Source organism: Pogona vitticeps, chromosome 6 (assembly GCF_051106095.1).
Source record: "Pogona vitticeps strain Pit_001003342236 chromosome 6, PviZW2.1, whole genome shotgun sequence".
Taxonomy (NCBI): Eukaryota; Metazoa; Chordata; class Lepidosauria; order Squamata; family Agamidae; genus Pogona; species Pogona vitticeps.
In genome coordinates, this window is record NC_135788.1 from 74,168,360 (window position 1) to 74,186,372 (window position 18,013).

At 41.5% G+C, this 18,013-nt stretch overlaps 1 protein-coding gene across 2 annotated transcripts in view; it reads left to right on the forward strand.

Annotated features, from left to right (window-relative positions):
* The first annotated feature begins 17,070 nt into the window (after window positions 1-17,070).
* VWC2 (von Willebrand factor C domain containing 2) overlaps window positions 17,071-18,013 on the forward strand; it is a 51,002-nt gene continuing 50,059 nt past the window's right edge. Inside the window, exon 1 of one of the 2 annotated variants that reach the window (XM_020813991.3) lies at window positions 17,071-17,718. The gene's annotated coding sequence lies outside the window, so the exon portion shown is untranslated. The remainder of the gene's footprint in view (window positions 17,719-18,013) is intronic. The other variant, XM_020813992.3, reaches the window with a different exon arrangement.

The window sequence follows — 18,013 nt, forward strand, 5'->3', positions numbered from 1 at the left end:
TTTCCTGGGGGACCTCACTCCTTATGCGAGATGTAATGCTTTGGAGGGTTCTTCCATTGAGCCTAATGGTCAGGAAGACCATACCTCTCACAAAGGCCTAGACATCCCAGGAAGTACTGGGACAGTCTTCTTTTCTAAAGGAGAAAGCAAGGCCTCAGTCTAGATGGATGAACAGCAACTGTTTGCTGGAAGGCCTAGAATTTGGTCTGAGGGATTCCTGGAGAACTCTGGGAGCTGGAGTCTAAAACAAAAGCAAAACAAATGGAACATCCCTATAATAATAATAATAATAATAATAATAATAATAATAATAATAATAATAATAATAATAATAATAATAATAATAATAATTTTATTGTCATTGTAAGTATATACACATACAACGAAATTCACTTTCTCTTGCTCTCAGTCTCTCTATGCCAGTGTTTCTCCCTACTCCATTTTTCCATTTCAGTGTGATTTCTCTCTTTACTTTCTCTTTTTTTCTCCTACCCTACTTTTTCACATCTCACAAGGTGTTTTCTTTCGTGCACTCACTCCCCCCCGCCATTTATCATGCAGCAGAATCTTACAGTGGTGCCTCTCATAGCGACGACAATCGGTGCAGCAAAAATCACTGCAAAGCGATTTCATCGCTATGCGATATTAAAAAGCCCATAGGAAAACATTGAAACCCCTTCAATGCGTTCCTATGGGCTTCAGACTCACCTTAAAGCGAAAATCCTCCATACGGCGGCCATTTTCGCTGCCCGGTAAGCGAGGAATCCATCCCAGAAAACAGTGGGTGGCCATTTTTTTTTACCCGGCAGCCATTTTGGAACCGCCGATGAGCTGTTAAAAAACATCGCTTTGCAATGATCAGTAAGCGAAACAGGGTAACAATCATCGCAAAGCAATTTTTCGCCATAGGGAACATCGCAAAGCATTCGCAAAAAGTTAATCGCTGTGTGATTTCTTCGTTAAACGGGGCGCCCGTTAAGCGAGGCACCACTGTATTTCCTTTTCCCTTTCTTTTAGATTTTAGAATAGTCAGGTTGTACCATATATGTTGATTTCCCCACTATGCCTCTGGGTCCATTAAATCTACTTAAATGGTAAAGGAAAGTGAGGGGGATGGTCGCTGTTTAAGTGAAAAATCCCAGGAGGAAATGTTGGTGGGGAGAAAGAGTAAGGTGTCTGGAATGGAGAGAGATGGCATTTGAGAACTGTAGGTAATATGGAGATGAGAGTCTTCAGCTGATAGTCCAGTGCTGGAGACACCTCTGTTCCTGTAGAATCACAGAATCATGCAACTGTAGAATTGGAAGGGACCCCAAACTTAATCAAGTTCAAACCCCTGTCAAATCAGGCAATCCACAGCTACATCTAGCCTCTGTTAAAAATTTCAACTAAGGGAGAATTCCCCACTTACCAAGGTATCCTCGGAGCACTATAAAACTTTGTAATAATCATTGGTAGTTTGAGTCTGTGGTGGTGTTTTGCAGCTCAACATGTATCCCTGAAAGAGTTAATTCCAGTGTGAATGAGATAATCAGGACAATCATACCACAGTTCATCTGAGTATCAAGGTATAAATCAATTCCTTGGACCTGATTGGTTCAGCAGAGATGTAGCTTCTGAACTTGCTCCATCTCTCTTCAGGGGATGCAAATAAACCATTGATTTCACTTATGGCGAAGTAAACAGAATCCAGGCAGCAGTAGCTTGTCTAATTCTACATGCTTTACCTTTGCTTCTCTATATAAACAGCCAAAAGTTATTGAAAATGTGTAACTTTCTGAGAAGTCAAAAATACGTTACCTTTAAATAGTAATCTTACACCTATGAGCAAAAATGTTCATACAAATGCTTTGCAATATACAGTCCAAAGACTGAAGTTAAGTTGCAAGCAAATACTTCAATTAAGTTGTAGACAAATATACTTCAATTCTAAATGTTGAGCAAAAAAGTTACAGACAAGAACTTAATTCTTATTTCAATCCAAAAATACAAGAGCTTATAGCCTTAAAGAACATATCTTGTTAAAAAAATTAAAAAATATAGAAATACATTTCTTAGCCTTTTAACATATTTGAACACACACATATGGAAAAACAATACATATTCTAAGAGATCACCCAGCCATCTGCTATGGAGGAAAGTCCATGATTCCTGTTTGTTGTCACTGTGCTGAGGTCTCCAGTTGCTACTTTTTCATTATGATCCCCCGCCCCAGCTTCTTGACTCAGCTTGGCTTGGCTCTGTTGTGATTCAGCTGGTTTAGCTGACTCTATGCTAAGCCAGCTGAAAAGGACAGGTGTGCTTATATTACACCAGCCCTTCTCTAGACAAATGATTTTGTATATCCTTATCTTTGTTTATCTTTTCTCTCCTTGTTTGCAGATTCCTTTACTAGCACGCTAATGCAAAATCTCATACTCTCTGCATCCCAAGCAAAACTCCTCTGATAAGACAAAGTTTTTTTTTTCTCTTATCAGAGGAGTTTTGTTTGGTAAGCAGAGAGTATGAGATTATATATTCTACTCTAGAAGTCTCAGTGATTTTTTTAACATATACAGTGGAGTCTCGACTTACGAACGGCTCGACATACGAACGTTTCGACTTACGAACCGCTCTCATAGGAATATATGGACTCGACTTACAAACTTAGATTCGAGTTATGAACTCTTTTTTTCCCTTTTTTTTTAAAGCTAAGTCATTTTAGGTTAAAAGGAAAAAAGAAAAAATTTCCCTCTCTAGTGGCAGAAGGCGGAATAGCAGCTTCCCATTAGTTTCTATGGACGAAAAGAGCAGATACGGATTAAATGGTTTTCAATGCATTCCTATGGGAAATGCAGATTCAACTTAAGAACTTTTCGACCTGAGAACTGCCTTCCAATACGGATTAAGTTCTTAAATTGAGACCCCACTGTAGTCCACTTCGATGGAGAACTCCATGCATTCTCTCTGGGAGTTGCTACAGTTGCAGACCTGACAGACTTTGTCATATCCTCTGCCACTTAAACAGACTATGTGGGACTAGATAGATCTTTGTCAATCACTTTCCAGTGTCCTCCAATGGACCTTCAGTACATTGCTATTTAAGCATTTACTTTTTTCCTATTTCAAGGTTATATCTCTTTGTTGTGAAGTAATCTCTATCAAGCAAATTATTGCTGTCCAGATCTCCCTGTTATAATCAAATTGCAAATTTCCAGGGTTATATTTCTTATACCCTTGTTATGTTGTTTAATAGTCGAATTTTGCAATCTTGATGATTCCATTGTCAATAAGCTCTTAATATCAGGAAGTTCTTCCTAAAGTTTAATCAAGATCTTCTTTCTTGTAATCTGAATCCATTACTTTTGATGCAGAGTAGTATTAAATGATATTTATTTTCCACCACATCACATTGTTGGCTCATTATCAGCTTGTGATCTGCTATATCCCTAGATCCTTTTCACAAAAAATCAGATGTCATCTACCCTATATTTATGCATCTGATATTCTTATCTAAATATAGAACTTCAGATTTTCCCCTATTCTTTGTTCTAATTTTGTTCTAATTTTCCAGTATGCTAAAATAATTCTGAATCCCAACTCTGTCTTCTGATTTATTACCCATCCCTTTCAAAATCCATGCCATTTATAAAAATGGTGACTAACATTACTCCTAGGACACAATCCTGTGGGACCCCATTTGTCATTTAATTCCAATAATTAGTACTTTTGGGGTATGGTCCAATAATCAGTTAGAAATTCACCTAACAGTAGCACTAACTAGCCCTTATTTTACCAGCTTAGCCACAAAAATATGACCTTGTCAAATCCTTCCAAAGTCTTCCAAGCTAATGATTCAATTAAAAAAAAATAAGTGATGAGATTAGTGTGGCATGACTTGTTTTTCCAAAATCTATGTTGGATCTTAGTAATCATAATGCTTATTCCTAAGTATTCACAGATGGGCTGATGAAAGATCTGTTCTAGAACTTTTCCTAGTGTCAGCATCTAGTTAGCTAAACATTAGGGCCATTGACCTTATATTTTCCACTTTTTGAAGATGGATAAAACATTTGCCTGCCTCAGTCTACATAGATCTTGCCTGTTCTCAAAAAACTCTGAAAGAATTCCCAAAGTGCATAGACTGAGGCTCCAAGATTACATGTGCACACATTTTACATATCTTTGGATGCAGTTCATCTGATCCTGCTCACTTTATTTATTTAAAATAGTTATATGTGTGCACATCACCTCTTTAGCTGTCTTGAATAGTAGCCCGCACATTGCCTGATTTATTGTACTTGCACTTGTTTGAGCACTGCTTTCTTTTGTGTTCTTCTGTGCTTCCCTGTTTTATTTCACCTTCCTTTGTCTGTTAAATTGCTTGGGATGTTTTTCATCCAATAATGTTGCAAGGGCTGCCAATCAGAATGTCCAATAGGGGAGGTATGGGAATTTGAATTAGTAAAACAGCCTAGATTTGCTGAAACTCAGTAAGAGGTGTTCTATCTTTGCTTCATGATTGTGTGTTCAGCTTAACAAGAAGGGGGTGTCATTAATACAAAGGGGTGTATCCTGATTACTGCTGAGAGCTATATGTAGAAACCGGAAGAGATTTTTTGACTGCTAACTTCTAACAGAACACAGCTGAGAAATGAAGTTGAGGCAGATGCAGGGAGTTCACTTCCAGAGTGAGTGAACAGGAGTTTGATGGGGGAGAGATAGGAAGGAAAGGTAGGAAGGAAAGGTCTACTGGAGAAGGGGGGAAAATAAAGGGGGAGACCAAGGAGACAATGGCAAAGAGTCATATATTAGTGGACCTTCCCACCTACATTCAAGGTAACAAAACAAAGGAAAGGGCATTCATAGACAAACAGAAAAAAGAAAAAAAGCTAATAGGGATTATGAAGAGACACTTCAGTAGTGGTGACCTGCAAAGTTTGTGCAATGTTTGGCTTTGTGCCTGAATGTAACATGGAGTACACATGCAATAAGTGCAAACTGGTGGTGGTGTTAGAGCAGCAAGTAGCCACACAAAATGCTATAAGGAAAGATGAAGTATACATTCTCCGAACTCTTGAGCAGCAGTAAATGGAGGCACTGGAGGTGGAAGAGCAACAAGAGAAGGCAGAGGAGGAGAAGGCTGAGATAGAGAGCAAAGATAGTGGAGGAAGCATCATGGAAAAGAGTCACAGTTAGGAGCAAAAGAGGAAGAAGACTATCTTCACCAGTGGAACTGCAAAACTGCTTTCTGGTTCTTGATGATGAATCTGACAGACAGAAAGCAAAGTCAAAGAGGAGACCATGCAGCAGTATATTAGAGGGACTGAAATTCAGTCAAGCAGCAGCACTGAACCCACATCCTATAAAAAGAGGAAGATAAAAGTAGTTGTAATTGAAGATTCCCTATTGTGTGTGATTGAAACTGAAGTATGCTAGGAACATCAATGGACCCACCAGGTATGCTGTCTGCCTGGAGCACAGATTAGGGATGTGACAGAAGGCTTGCCATCACTCATGAAACTCTTGGATACATTCTGCTTTCTTCACATCCGTGTGGGAACAAATGACACAGCCAAGAGTAAATTCGAAGAGATCACATCAGACTTTGAAGCTCTGGGAAGGAAACGTAAGGTCTCTGGGGCCCCGATACTTTTCTCATCCATCCTACCAGTACTTAGAATAGGAATGGAAAGGGAAAAGGAAATACTCCAGGTGATTGACTGGTTATAAAGGTGGTGTCTAAATGATGGTTTTGGTTTTTGGAACTATGGGCCAAGCTTCCTGGAAGATGGACTGCCAGCAAGAGATGACTTGCACCTCATAAGGACTGGGAAGAATGTATTTGGCCACAGCATGAATAACTTCATCGGGGGGGGGGCTTTAAATGCAATTGGAGGGAGGAGGGAGACACAAGCACAGAGGTAGACAGATAAAGCCTTACACAAAATAAGATAAATGGGTTGAACAATTCTAATTGTGGTAAATAATAACAACATTAAAAATAATCTGTGAAGATTCTCAGTCTTCCAGGTGAAGTTATCTGGAAGCTGAGTCGTGGCAACTGGACTTCTTTTGAATTAGGTTGAAACATTTTGCTACTCATCCAAGTAACTTCTTCAGTCTGAGGAGAATTGGTAGGAGACCCCTGATATATCCTCTACATTGGTTTCACTTTCCCCTAGTCTGAATAAGCTCATTAGATGGACAAAGGATGGCGGGGGGGGGGTGAGTGAAAATCCCTCTTCTGCAGTCCTTCTCCACCCATTGTCAGGAATCGTTAACAGTCGTTAACAGTGGTCTTTCTAGTGGGTGTGGTCCTGATCTTTCTGGGGAGGGATGAAAGGGCAGCATGATAAATAGGAGACAGATTATTAAAAATGAAATGCATAAAAATGTACAAAGAAAAACAGGCCACAAATCACACAATCTCTGGTGTTATATATGAATGCCAGGAGTATGGGAAACAAATCGTAATTCAGGACAATAAATGTGACTTGATAGGAATGACTGAAACTTGGTGGGATGACTCCCATGACTGGAATACAGCAATTGAAGGATATAAATTGTTCAAAAAAACTCCAGAAAGACTAGAAAGGGGAACGGAGTTGCAGTATATGTGAAAAGTACACATTCTTGCACAGAAATACAGGAGGAGGAGATTGGCTGTCCCATTGAGAGTATTTGGATAAATGTAGCTGGAGCAAAAAACAAAACGGAACATAGTAGTTGGGAGTCTAATGCCAGCTGCCCAATTAATGAAAGGATGCAGGTGAAACTTTTGAAAAACAAATTGCAAGCATTTCAAAGAGACACAATGTGGTAGTGATGGGAGATTTCAATTATCCTGATATCTGTTGGGCTGCAAATTCTGACAAGTATGGACCTTCCAAGAAATCCCTGGCATGTGTGGCTTATAATTTTTTCCTACAAAATGTGGAGAAAGAAACTAGAGGACTAGCTATTCTTGACTTGAATCTAACCAATAGAGTTGACTTTGTGGAAGACGTGGCAGTAAGGGGAAACTTGGGTGAGAGTGACCATGGTCTTGTGATTCTTCTTCCTCCAAAGGTATATCCTTCCTTCTATTGCTTTTCCAGTATAATCTGCTCAGCACTATCCAAATATCATTCATCCTCCCAGATGAACAAAAATGTGGATGGGCTGCTCTATTTTTTATTCTTCTAGAAAGACAAGCAGCTTGCATTTGCTGAGCAGCTATCCATATTTTCAGGCAGAAACCAAACATTCCAGTGGTGATGCAAGCCATACCCTCTCAAAGTGTGTTTTGTCCCATGTGTTGTAGGTGGTAATACAACACATTTGTCATGCCCTGATGACCAAGTCCTGTTTGGGGGATTACAGTAAGACTAACTTGCTTCTGTTTACACACTCTTTTCATGGGCATTTGCTTACTGCTTGGAGCGGAGCATCTGGTTGCAATCCAGCAGGGATCTAACAACACACAAAACGAAAGAGTGCATAAGCTTCTCAGTCTGGTCTGTGCTGGAAAAAAAAGGTACATAGGTTGAGGCTGACCCACACTGTGACCCTTTTGTGATACACTGACCTAATGGTTGCCCATATCCAGGACCATTTATGTGCATCTCTGGTTCTCCATGAAGACCCCATTTCTGCAAATATGGAAGTGCAAAAGGTAATGGCAGGTCAAAGAATAAATGGTGAATGTGAAAAAGAAAGGCACCCATGACAATATACAAAGTGGGCTGCTTGTTTTATTTTATTGTTCCCTTTTTAAATAGTTGCCAAGAGAAAGCATGTATCAGCTTCCTAAGGCAATAACAAGGAAGTGAGTGAATAAGTGATTTTAAAAGGGCAATGGGCATAGCAATCTTTGATTTGTTCTTAGAAAGGCATCTGGATCTCAAATTAGTGGTGCTGTGGCCACAAGACTTTTATGATTTAATCATTAGCTTTACAGAAGGCATAAGAGGTTTGGTTCTAAATACAAAATACCCTTTCCTTCGTCTTTCTGAGTTCCCTCAGTCTATTTTTCCCACTTCTAATTACAACAAATGAATGCCAGATTTAACATGAAGGATCTATGGGTGTGCCACAACATAAGATTAAAGCAACTGGGCACTTTGCTCTGCCTGTGGTTGCAGAAGAAATACACAAATATGCCTGATTCGGTCCTAGGACAGAACACAGTCAACCTCCAAACAGTCCATACAATCAGGCTCAAGGAATAAGAAAGGCCTCCACTTGTCTTATCTCTTCCTCACATCCCCCACAAAACACCCCTTAATGCTCATCCTTTTCACAAGGTCCTGCTCGCAACTTTGCAGGCAGGGAAGCCATAGACCTGGTAAACTGCTAGCTTCTTCCCCCGCCAAGTCAGTGACTCTTATTTTCTCAGTATCCAGTTCCCATCTTGCTTCATGGTGCAGTGGTTAAACTACTGTACTGCTGCCAAAACTCTGCTCATGACCTGGGGTTGGTTCAATCCCAGGTAGCCAGCTCAAGGTTCACTCAGCCTTCCAAGATTGGTAAATTGAGTATCCAGCTCTCTGGGGAGGCAATGGGTAGCCTGCATAATTAACTTATAAACAGCCTAGAGAGTGTTTAAGCACTGTTGGGAAGTATGTAAGTAGCATGTTTTTGTGTGTGTCTCCTTCATATAAGATTCTCTCTCTCTCTCTCTCTCTCTCTCACACACACACACACACACACACACACACACACACACACACACACACACACACACTCACTCACTCACTCACTCACTCACTGTCTCTCTCTGTATTCATCACTCTTTTGAGCTATTCAGATAGATCATGCTGGCTGCTTAAATAATCCAAGATATAAGAGATGTAAGGATAGGCAAGGTTAGTGTGTGATTCTAACTATTCTGCCCCTGTGCTGGAGCTGAAGAGATTAAAAAATATATATAAGACACAGACAAGGAGTTGTTACAGCAGTGAACATAGAATCTGAATTGGAATCAATGTGGCTTCACTGCTCCAGTGACATGCAGCAGGCAGATAATAAGTTTAATTTTTAATATACAGTAAAGACCCACCGGTAAAGGCTTCTCAATATTTAGAAAAGCGTCACTGGACCATTACATTCCCCTGTGCCAGCTTTCAAATAGCTGTCACAAGAAAGTTATATGTTGTGACTTCTTAATGAAATTGGCTTTAAAATGAAACCAGTGTGTAAAGGTGTGTGCCTAGAAAAAGGCTTAGTCAGGGCAATACTTTAGAGTAGTACTCCTGAACAAGGCTGCTAAGAAACTTTCTAGGACTCAAGATATATGTGACGTTGCCCCTGCCATTATGCTCTATGAACTCATATGGTGCACCTCTCATGAGTAATATAGCAGGGCTATAGAATTGGTTAATGGTATAAAAAGGAGAGTAAGGGGGCTTTGGGATTTTGTGGAGACGAAGGCATTTTTTTATATTTTTATTAGATTTTTATCCCGCACCTTCTAGACAAAGTCTCCCCACCAGGGCAGACCTAGTCTGGCATCTAATCTGGTATGTGCATTTATTATTTAACATTTCAGCTTATTAATAAAATTAAACACATTTTAGTTAGGTAGGTAAGTGGCTGTTTTAGATTCTTTTCATACCAAAGAAGGTGAGCTGTTTTATTATTAATTTAGATATATAATGAATGTTTACTCATCTTAATTTTTTATCACTGTTTGTACTGCATTCCTTGCATTTCTGGTTGAGCATCAGGAAATGAAGATTACTTTCCACTCTGGCCACAGCCATGCTCTCTGTAGGAAACCAGATGTGCAGATTACACAGCACATGCTGGCCTCTGTTGGCCATGAATCATAAACTGAAGCACTCTTTACCTATGGTGTTTCCAGATCTCATCTTTCTCTAGAGATTTCACTGGTGCTGAATCAGCACCCCCAACACCTGCAATCAATATGGAAAGGATGCTAGTCCTTTACTGACACTCAAAACAAACCAAAAGGCAAGGAACTGGAAGCATTACTTGTACATCATCATCCCTTAAAATGTCGACCACACATACAAGTAAGGGCTTTCTGTATAATTGCATACCTATGCTGGCAAAGTCAGCAAGGTAGATGCGGGGGGAAATATAGAAAAATGCCACAAACAAAATACAAAACTTATCTTTGAATGCAACAAGAGGAGGAAATAAAATTAATGTGAGGATTCAGTAATTAAGAGTCAGAAAATTAACTAAATTGGTGGTGAGAAAAAGGTTGTGATTCTCAACCAGAGCACACCCTAAAATGGAAAAACAGAGCAAGTGGAGACTGCATTTGCTTGACTATGGAGAAGAACCACTTTGTATCAGAAGGAAAAGAAGGGGCTTCCTGATCAGAAGACTGTACTTCCAGAGCAAACTTGAGCCCTGCCATCACTTCTTCTCAAAATGAAGTAGTTGGAGGGGCAGGTGAGGAGGAAAAAAGAAGAAAAATACATGTTTTCCTCAAAAACATATTCACGCATGTATAATTACATAGATTATAATTATGTAGATGCACATTTCCTTTGGGTAGAGTGGGCGGCATATAAATTAAATAAATAAATAAATAAATAAATACATATGAGAAACAAATTTTCTGTACTAAAAATCACAGGTAATTGAATCGGATGTAGGCCAATTTAGCTTTGTTTAGGTTTAGTGTTGTACTGGAATGATTGGAGTGTGACTAGGAGTTCATTATATAACTGTAAACCTTTTCAATAAAACATGAAACACAACAGGGAAGAACAATGATCAGAACAGCCCTCATCACAGGTCAGTGCAGGTCAAAAGAAACTGGAGCTGGGCAGAGAAGGAAAAGTACAAAAGTAGAAAAACAGAAAGGTTAACTGTTAGTGAGCTCCAAAATCTAATTCAGTTGGTGCCAAATGGCTACATTTTAGAGGAATGGAAGTTACTAAAACATCTGAGTAGAAAGAACCTGACTGAAAGTGAACTCTTTTTACCAAGCAACCCTTCTGAACATCTACTTATCAGCTCACTCTCCTGTTCTCAAGTAACTGCAGGGGTGGCAGGGCAGGGCAACCTGCTCTGTAGCTGTACGCTAGGGGCACTGTACTCTAGTGTTTCAAAAAATGTATCCCTTTTCAGGTACTGTATGAGCTTACACAGCCCTATACAGTCAAGAAGAAAATTTATTTATATATTTATATTTGGCCCCAGAGATGGTAGAAAACATGGGTCAATTTAACCCTATCCCATCCAGAGGCAAGTGGGATGAAATGACTCCTCAACTTTCATGAGAATCTTAATACTGTGCAAGGATCTTGTTGATCCATGACTTGGTTAGGGAGGAACACACTGACCTTGCATGCATGATGGAAACATGACTAAATTAAGTAAATCTTCATGCTCTAGCTCATGTGCTAGCAAATGAGTATATATTTCTCTGTTTGTCTCACCTAAGAGGAAGAGAAGGGTGTGATTGTGATCATCTGACAGTGTTTTTCATTTTGGATGATCCCACTGAAGACAATAGCTAATTCTGATTGTATGCACCTTGTATCTGAATCAAAGAACAGTCTGGGGTTCTTGCTCATGCAACTGTCTACTTAGCTTACCATATGGCGTACTGACTGAGCTCACTGAGATGATATCAGACCTTCTGTTGGATCCTAGGGTTTACAGTCTTCTGAAACTTCAATATGCATTCCAAGGGCTGTGGTTTGGATTAGATCACAACTCCATGGCATCCGTGGAAAACACTGGCCTGGTTCCAAGTTGTGGTGGGCGCACACGAAAGAAAGCATCTACAAGAACTACTTTTATACACTGTGAACTGCTTGCTAGTGGTCTTAATGAGGGGTTGAAGATTCAGCTTGTCCCAAGCTGACCATTCCTTTATTAAGGCTCAAATGGACATAGGCCCCCAAACCTGCAAAGGTGGGGACAAAGTTAGTATGCTATGACCCCGTAGGCTGGTGGGTTAAATTGGTTTTGCTGATGTCTTGAAGAATTTTGGAGACATAGTGTGGTGGAACCCTCACCTATTTTGCCCAGCAACAAGACAAAGAATGTGATTGTCTGGAAGGAGTCAGAAGGACAACCAATCCTGAAGAGCCAACAAGAGCTATATGAACAAGAATTGGAGGTTTTTCAAGAAGAGTTAACCAAGGGAGTTTTGGAGAATGAACTAGAGAGAGTTAACAAAAAGGAGTTAAATTGTATCAAGGGGAAAGGAGGCTGTGTTTCAACGTGGGCTATATGACATAATTTACTTTGTAGAAGAGAAAGTTAGTTCTGGCACAGAAAAGTTGACACATATTATTAATGTAACGTCAAGCTTAAGAATGTACCTTTTAACCATTATGCTATTTAAGTAAATAACTTACTTTTATGGTTGTTGTGGGTTTTTCGGGCTTCTTGGCCGTGTTCTGAAACACGGCCAAGAAGCCCGAAAAACCCACAACAACCATTAGATCCCGGCCGTGAAAGCCTTCGCGAATACAACTTACTTTTATGTTTCAACTTAAAATCCACTTGGCTTTAATGATTTGGACTTAAGGCAAGCCTAAGGAAAGGACATTTTAAAGGTGATTAGCCAGTATAGGGCTAGTCACACATAGACAGAAAGGTGATAGCTTAGTAAGCTTCTGGAATGATCGTCTGAGGAAGCTATAGACAAAATCATCCCCGCAGCATCTACAGCATTTCTCAGATCATCTCTGACCTAAAGAAAGGAACCCTACTCCTTGATTTAATAACTCCTTGGTACACTACAGAGGTTAGGTGGCCCTCAAGAGTGAAAATGGAGGAAAACTTGGTCAGACAATGAACAGTATAAACTGATTATGCTCCTTATTCACAAGCAGCTGCAGCTGCAAAAAGAACATATTATACAGGAAGAATAGCATGGGCGTATTGCATTTCAATAGGACTTAAATAGACATACAAGAACTGATAACTGTAAGATCAAACAATGTATGGTCTATAGAGGACCAACAGCAATATACTGATGTGTTTATTAAAATTTTTGATCAAAAGTCCTGTTGATCTGGGCCAATTTAGACTCTAGCGGAAATAGTAAAGGTTCACCTATCATGGAAAAAAGAGTATGTCTAGTTACTGGGCAGTCTCCAGCCTGCTCTTTCTGGGTAAAGTTGTTGAAAAGATGGTGAAAGAGCCACTCCAGAAACACCTAGAGGACACATTTACTCTTGGTTCCTTTCACTCTGGTTTCAAGCCTGGCTACAGTGCTGAGAAGGCTGCAGGGGCCATAGTGAAAGTTCTCCTTTCTCATTCAGATATTGCTAATATTGTTAGATTTTTTTTCAGCAGTCTTTAATACAGCAGATTCTTGTATATTGTTGACAAGATTGGAGCATTAGCTGGGTTTAGCTAGACAAATTCTTTTCTCTGCAAAAGACCCTAGAGGGGACGGTAGAAGACTATTTATTAGCCAGTCCAGAAATAGCTGTGTGGATTTCCTTGAAGTACCATTTCAGCACCAGTGCTCTTCAACATATACGTGAGACCAGTGGTGGGGATCATCCATAACTCTTCAGTTGTGGGTGTCATCATACAAGGATGATACCCAGTTATCTCTCTCATTAACTGAGCAACCAGAGACAGCTGTAACAGTCCTTAATAACTGTTCACTTGACAAATCCAGCTGTCACTTTTGTAATGGTTGCTGGGGTAAAGAATTCTCTTATGAACCAGGGGTGTCTTATTTCATCAGTTATTCTTCCTGGAGAAACAAGTGGGGATCATGGCCAGGTTAGCACTTTTACTATCAGTCCCTGGTCTAGAAACTTTCTCCCTATTGGGAGAGAGTAGATTTGATCATGTTGAGTCATATTTCTGTAATCTTGAGAGTAAACTGTTGCAATTCACTCTTAAGTAGTGAATTACAACTGTTACAGCATACATTGGCTAGACTACAGACACATGATATATATTCTACACCAATCCCCCTAACCTCCAGTGGTTTGTCAGGTTGGGTGGGTGGGAAACAAGGTTCCCAAACCCTCAGAGGTTGCATGTTCTGTTATAAAGCATATTCAAAGAATCAGAAATCTTGTGTTTCTCAATAATACCCATAAGCAGATACTATTCATCTTTCTTTAGCTTAACCATCAACTACTTCTTCCAAGTGACCATGTGACATGAAACATTTTTAGAAGTGCTGTATCTCAAGAAATTACGAGATATTTCATGGCCATGTCATTGACACAAAGATCAATGTTATTTTTATTGCTTAGTTCAGCAGGAGGAGGCTTTTGGCTCTCCATTTGTATTGGAGTTATAAAATTTATTATTCTCCACCATGGGCTATGCTAGGTGTGGATTGTGGGAGCTGGAGTCAAAATATTTGACTCAATTGATTTGGTGCTCATGCAAGAATAGTTGTTTTTCCACAATGAATTTTTAAATTAATGAAACAGAAAACACAAAATGACTGTAAAGTTATTTTTACAAGTAGAATTTCAACTGTCTTAAGAGAGTACTGTAGATTCTAGGGTGAAATTGCCAGGTGGTGGGTGGGGGCTGGGTGACCACACACAGGGGCCTAAGAGAAGGGCCTCCTGAAAGATCTTAAAAAGCAGATGGAGTTGGGTGTCATCAGCACACTGGTGGTAGCATGTCACCACATTCTGGACAGCCTTTCAGGTTTTTCATGTACGTATATGTGAAATAGTATGGGGAATCATGGAACCCTGAGGCACTTCACAGGTGAATGGTCAAGGGGTTGAACAGGAGTCCCCCAGCACCACTACCATTCACAAAGTGACACCACACAAAGCGAAATTCCAGAAGTTGACTCCTTTTTCCATCAGTTAACCACTTCTCACCCAAATACAAAGCAATTATCAGGCCTGTTTTTCAACAAGTGTGAATGGAAGTGAGCAGAAGAGGGTATCCTGTAGACCATCTTGACTGCTGCCAATGGTGTTGTCAACATTCAGGCTGCCCTTTGCTATGTAAAGTTGGGCATCCTTTTGTTAAGAGTTCTGGGAACTTGTGTAATTTCCAATAAAATGCACAGTGGAAAGCCAGCTACTTCAGCTAGAAGTAGGTAGGGAAGTTCCCTTTCTTTATCCACCCTCACCAAAGCCTAGCACTTTTGAGTAAACAACACTCAGGAGGTTTTTGTATTTTTGACTCACATGAATAGGCACTCAGTAGGTTTCAGGTTGATACAGAAGGAAAATAGTAAAAGCAAAGGTTCTTTTCTCAGCCCACATGGCTTGGAGGATCTCTGGGGTTCAGAGATCCTGCCTGGAAGTCTAGCATCTTGCAAGGTGAAGAAGGATCTGGGTTACAAAATGTTGTATCTCAAACCTCATGATAGAAAGGGGAGTGACAATGGGTGGAGCTTATTTAACCCAGGAAACAACAAATCGTTCTAATTGGTTAGTATATAAACAAACAGGCAAAAAACCAAGTTAGTCTCTGATGCAGGCCCCTTCCTTCCACATCTTGAAATTAGCATTTGGATTGCTGATTAGCCAACACCTTTTTCTTCTGGCAATGTGGGCACAATATTATGCAGCAATATTGGGACATTTCCTGGCTTTTTGAATCATGGGTGCCAGTGTTCCCTCTAAGTTTCTGTCCCACTGCATGGAAGCCTCACTCCATGGGGAAATAAACAAAGTGTGCAACTTTGACAGAGCTCTGAGCAAGCATGTGCACAGCTTACAGGGAACATCAATGTGTATAGAAGCACAATGTTCCACATTCATAAACTGGAGGTTTTTGAAGAATTGAATTATTATCAGCATGTATAAACACAGTACTGGGGTCCACACAAGCAGATTATAAACTGGAGTGAACTGGAGCAAGGCAGAACAAAAATACATCACCACCTGGCACTAATTTCAGCTTTTTGTGATATAGACACTGGGAGGCTGTACTAGCATCAAGGGTGTAAGGAAAGTTGAAAAAATGCTCCTTGTGAATAAGCTTTCAGTTTACTCCTGCTACTATTTGTGTCTCAGTATAAGATGCTTATGAGGGACGTGGTGGCGCTGTGGGCTAAACCGCAGAAGCCTGTGCTGCAGGGTTAGAAGACCAGCAGTCGTAAGATCGAATCCACATGATGGAGTGAGCGCCCGTCGCTTGTCCCAGCTCCCGCCAAACTAGCGGTTCGAAAGCATGCAAATGCAAGTAGATAAATAGGGACCACCTCGGTGGGAAGGTAACAGCGTTCCGTGTCTAAGTCGCACTGGCCATGTGACCACGGAAGATTGTCTTCCGACAAAACGCTGGCTCTGTGGCTTGGAAACGGGGATGAGCACCACCCCTTAGAGTCGAACACGACTGGACAAAAATTGTGAAGGGAAACCTTTACCTTTATAAGATGCTTAAAATGGAGAGTTTTGAAACCACTAGAGAACCATTGGAGTGGAAGTGCTGCACAAATCTGGCTTCTGATTGCTTCTTATTCCTAAGAAAATGCTCTTATTCATCTTAAAAGAGGATTCACTGCCTCTCAATCATCCAGGTTTTATCAGGTTTGTAAATCATTGCAGGCCAAAGCCTTTATAAATCCCAAAGATTATATTGTTTTCTCCAGTCAGGCCAAGAGATGTTTTCGAGGGGATAGCCATATTACTCTATTGTCTTTTAAATTAACAAGTTTTAATTAGCATAAACTTTTGTGGATTATCATCCACATGCACAGTCAAAAGTTACCAGCGAAGCCACAAGTGTCTAGAGAAGTCATATGCCTGGTTATAAGAAGGGGACACAGCAAAATGAACTATAGAACATGACACTTGTATGAACACTGGTGGCAAACTTTCAAAGAGCGGGTTACCATCGACATGTAGCCATCCTGGCAAAAGAGGGGTGGGTTACACAAGTACATTGCCCTCTGAGGAGTTAAAACCGTGGCTGATGCTTTAGCCAAAGTGTCTCTGTTTTGGCCACGAATGACCTGTTTTATCTTAGACCTTTTGGACAAATCATTCTCGCGACACGCAGTAAGGGAGTCAGACGAACAAATCTGGCGAGGATGCGCCGATTGATATACATGTAATCCCTCACTCCCCATCCTCGCCCTCCGCCCAGTAAAGGCGGGAATCCAGAGCGAGGCTGCCAACGAAGGCGAAATTGCCTTTCTTCAGCAAGGCAGCAGTGGCTGTCCTTGTGGGTTGTTGCCGGAGGCTCTTCAGCGATTCGCCGCGCCTGCTCTCCAGCCCCAACCCCGGTTTAGCAGAAGCAGCACGGGGGGGGGGGGGGGACATCTGAAGAGACGCCGAGTGAGATTCGCATTCCGCGGCAGGCGGCATCTTCTGCTGGAGGGAGAGGGACTGACCGAGCGCGGGCAAAAGGGCAGCGAGCGCCGCAGCGTTCCCTTCGCCACGGAGACTGCCAGACCTTCCCTCAGGCTAGGGCAGCCTTTTATTCCGGGGAACGAGGAAGCGAGCGGGACAGCGAAGAAGCCGCAATGTGAAGATCGCCAGGGAGGAGCCTGCTTTCGCTCGCCTCCTTCCCCCCCCCCCCGCCACACACACACACACCGCCCGCCGGCTCGCCTCCCTCACGAGGCTGAAGCCGTAGGATCTGTGTGTGTGTGTGTTGCGCGGCGGCTGGTGCTGGTGCTTCGCCTGGCCAGTGGAGGGGGCGAGGGGAGCGGGCGGCGGCTCGCCTGTCCCTGGCTGCCCGGTTCAGGCAGACGATGGGAACAAACCGGGAGAGCGGTCGCTTCTCCAGTGCCGAGAGGACTCCGGCTGCCTGTGCTGAGATGAAGGGAAGGCATCTCGCCTCGTCTGGGCAAGGTGGGAGAAGGTAACGTTCGTGTTTTGTTTTTTAAAGTCCCTTGTCCTTTTCGGGGCGCCACTAATAAGGTGAACTTTTTTGCCTGCCGGGGGAGAACCAGGAAAGTTGCAGTCTCCTTCTCATGAGCACCGCGTCGGAGGGAACTGGCAAAGCCTGAGCGGGAGCGTCTAGTAGTGGCACCTTTAGAAACGACTTGAAGGTGGCCTCAGGTTTTTGCTGCAGCAGAGAAGAGGCGACCAACGCAGCGAGCCCCTGAAATGTTGTGGAGGACATCGACATCCGTGCACCAGCATCCACTCATCTT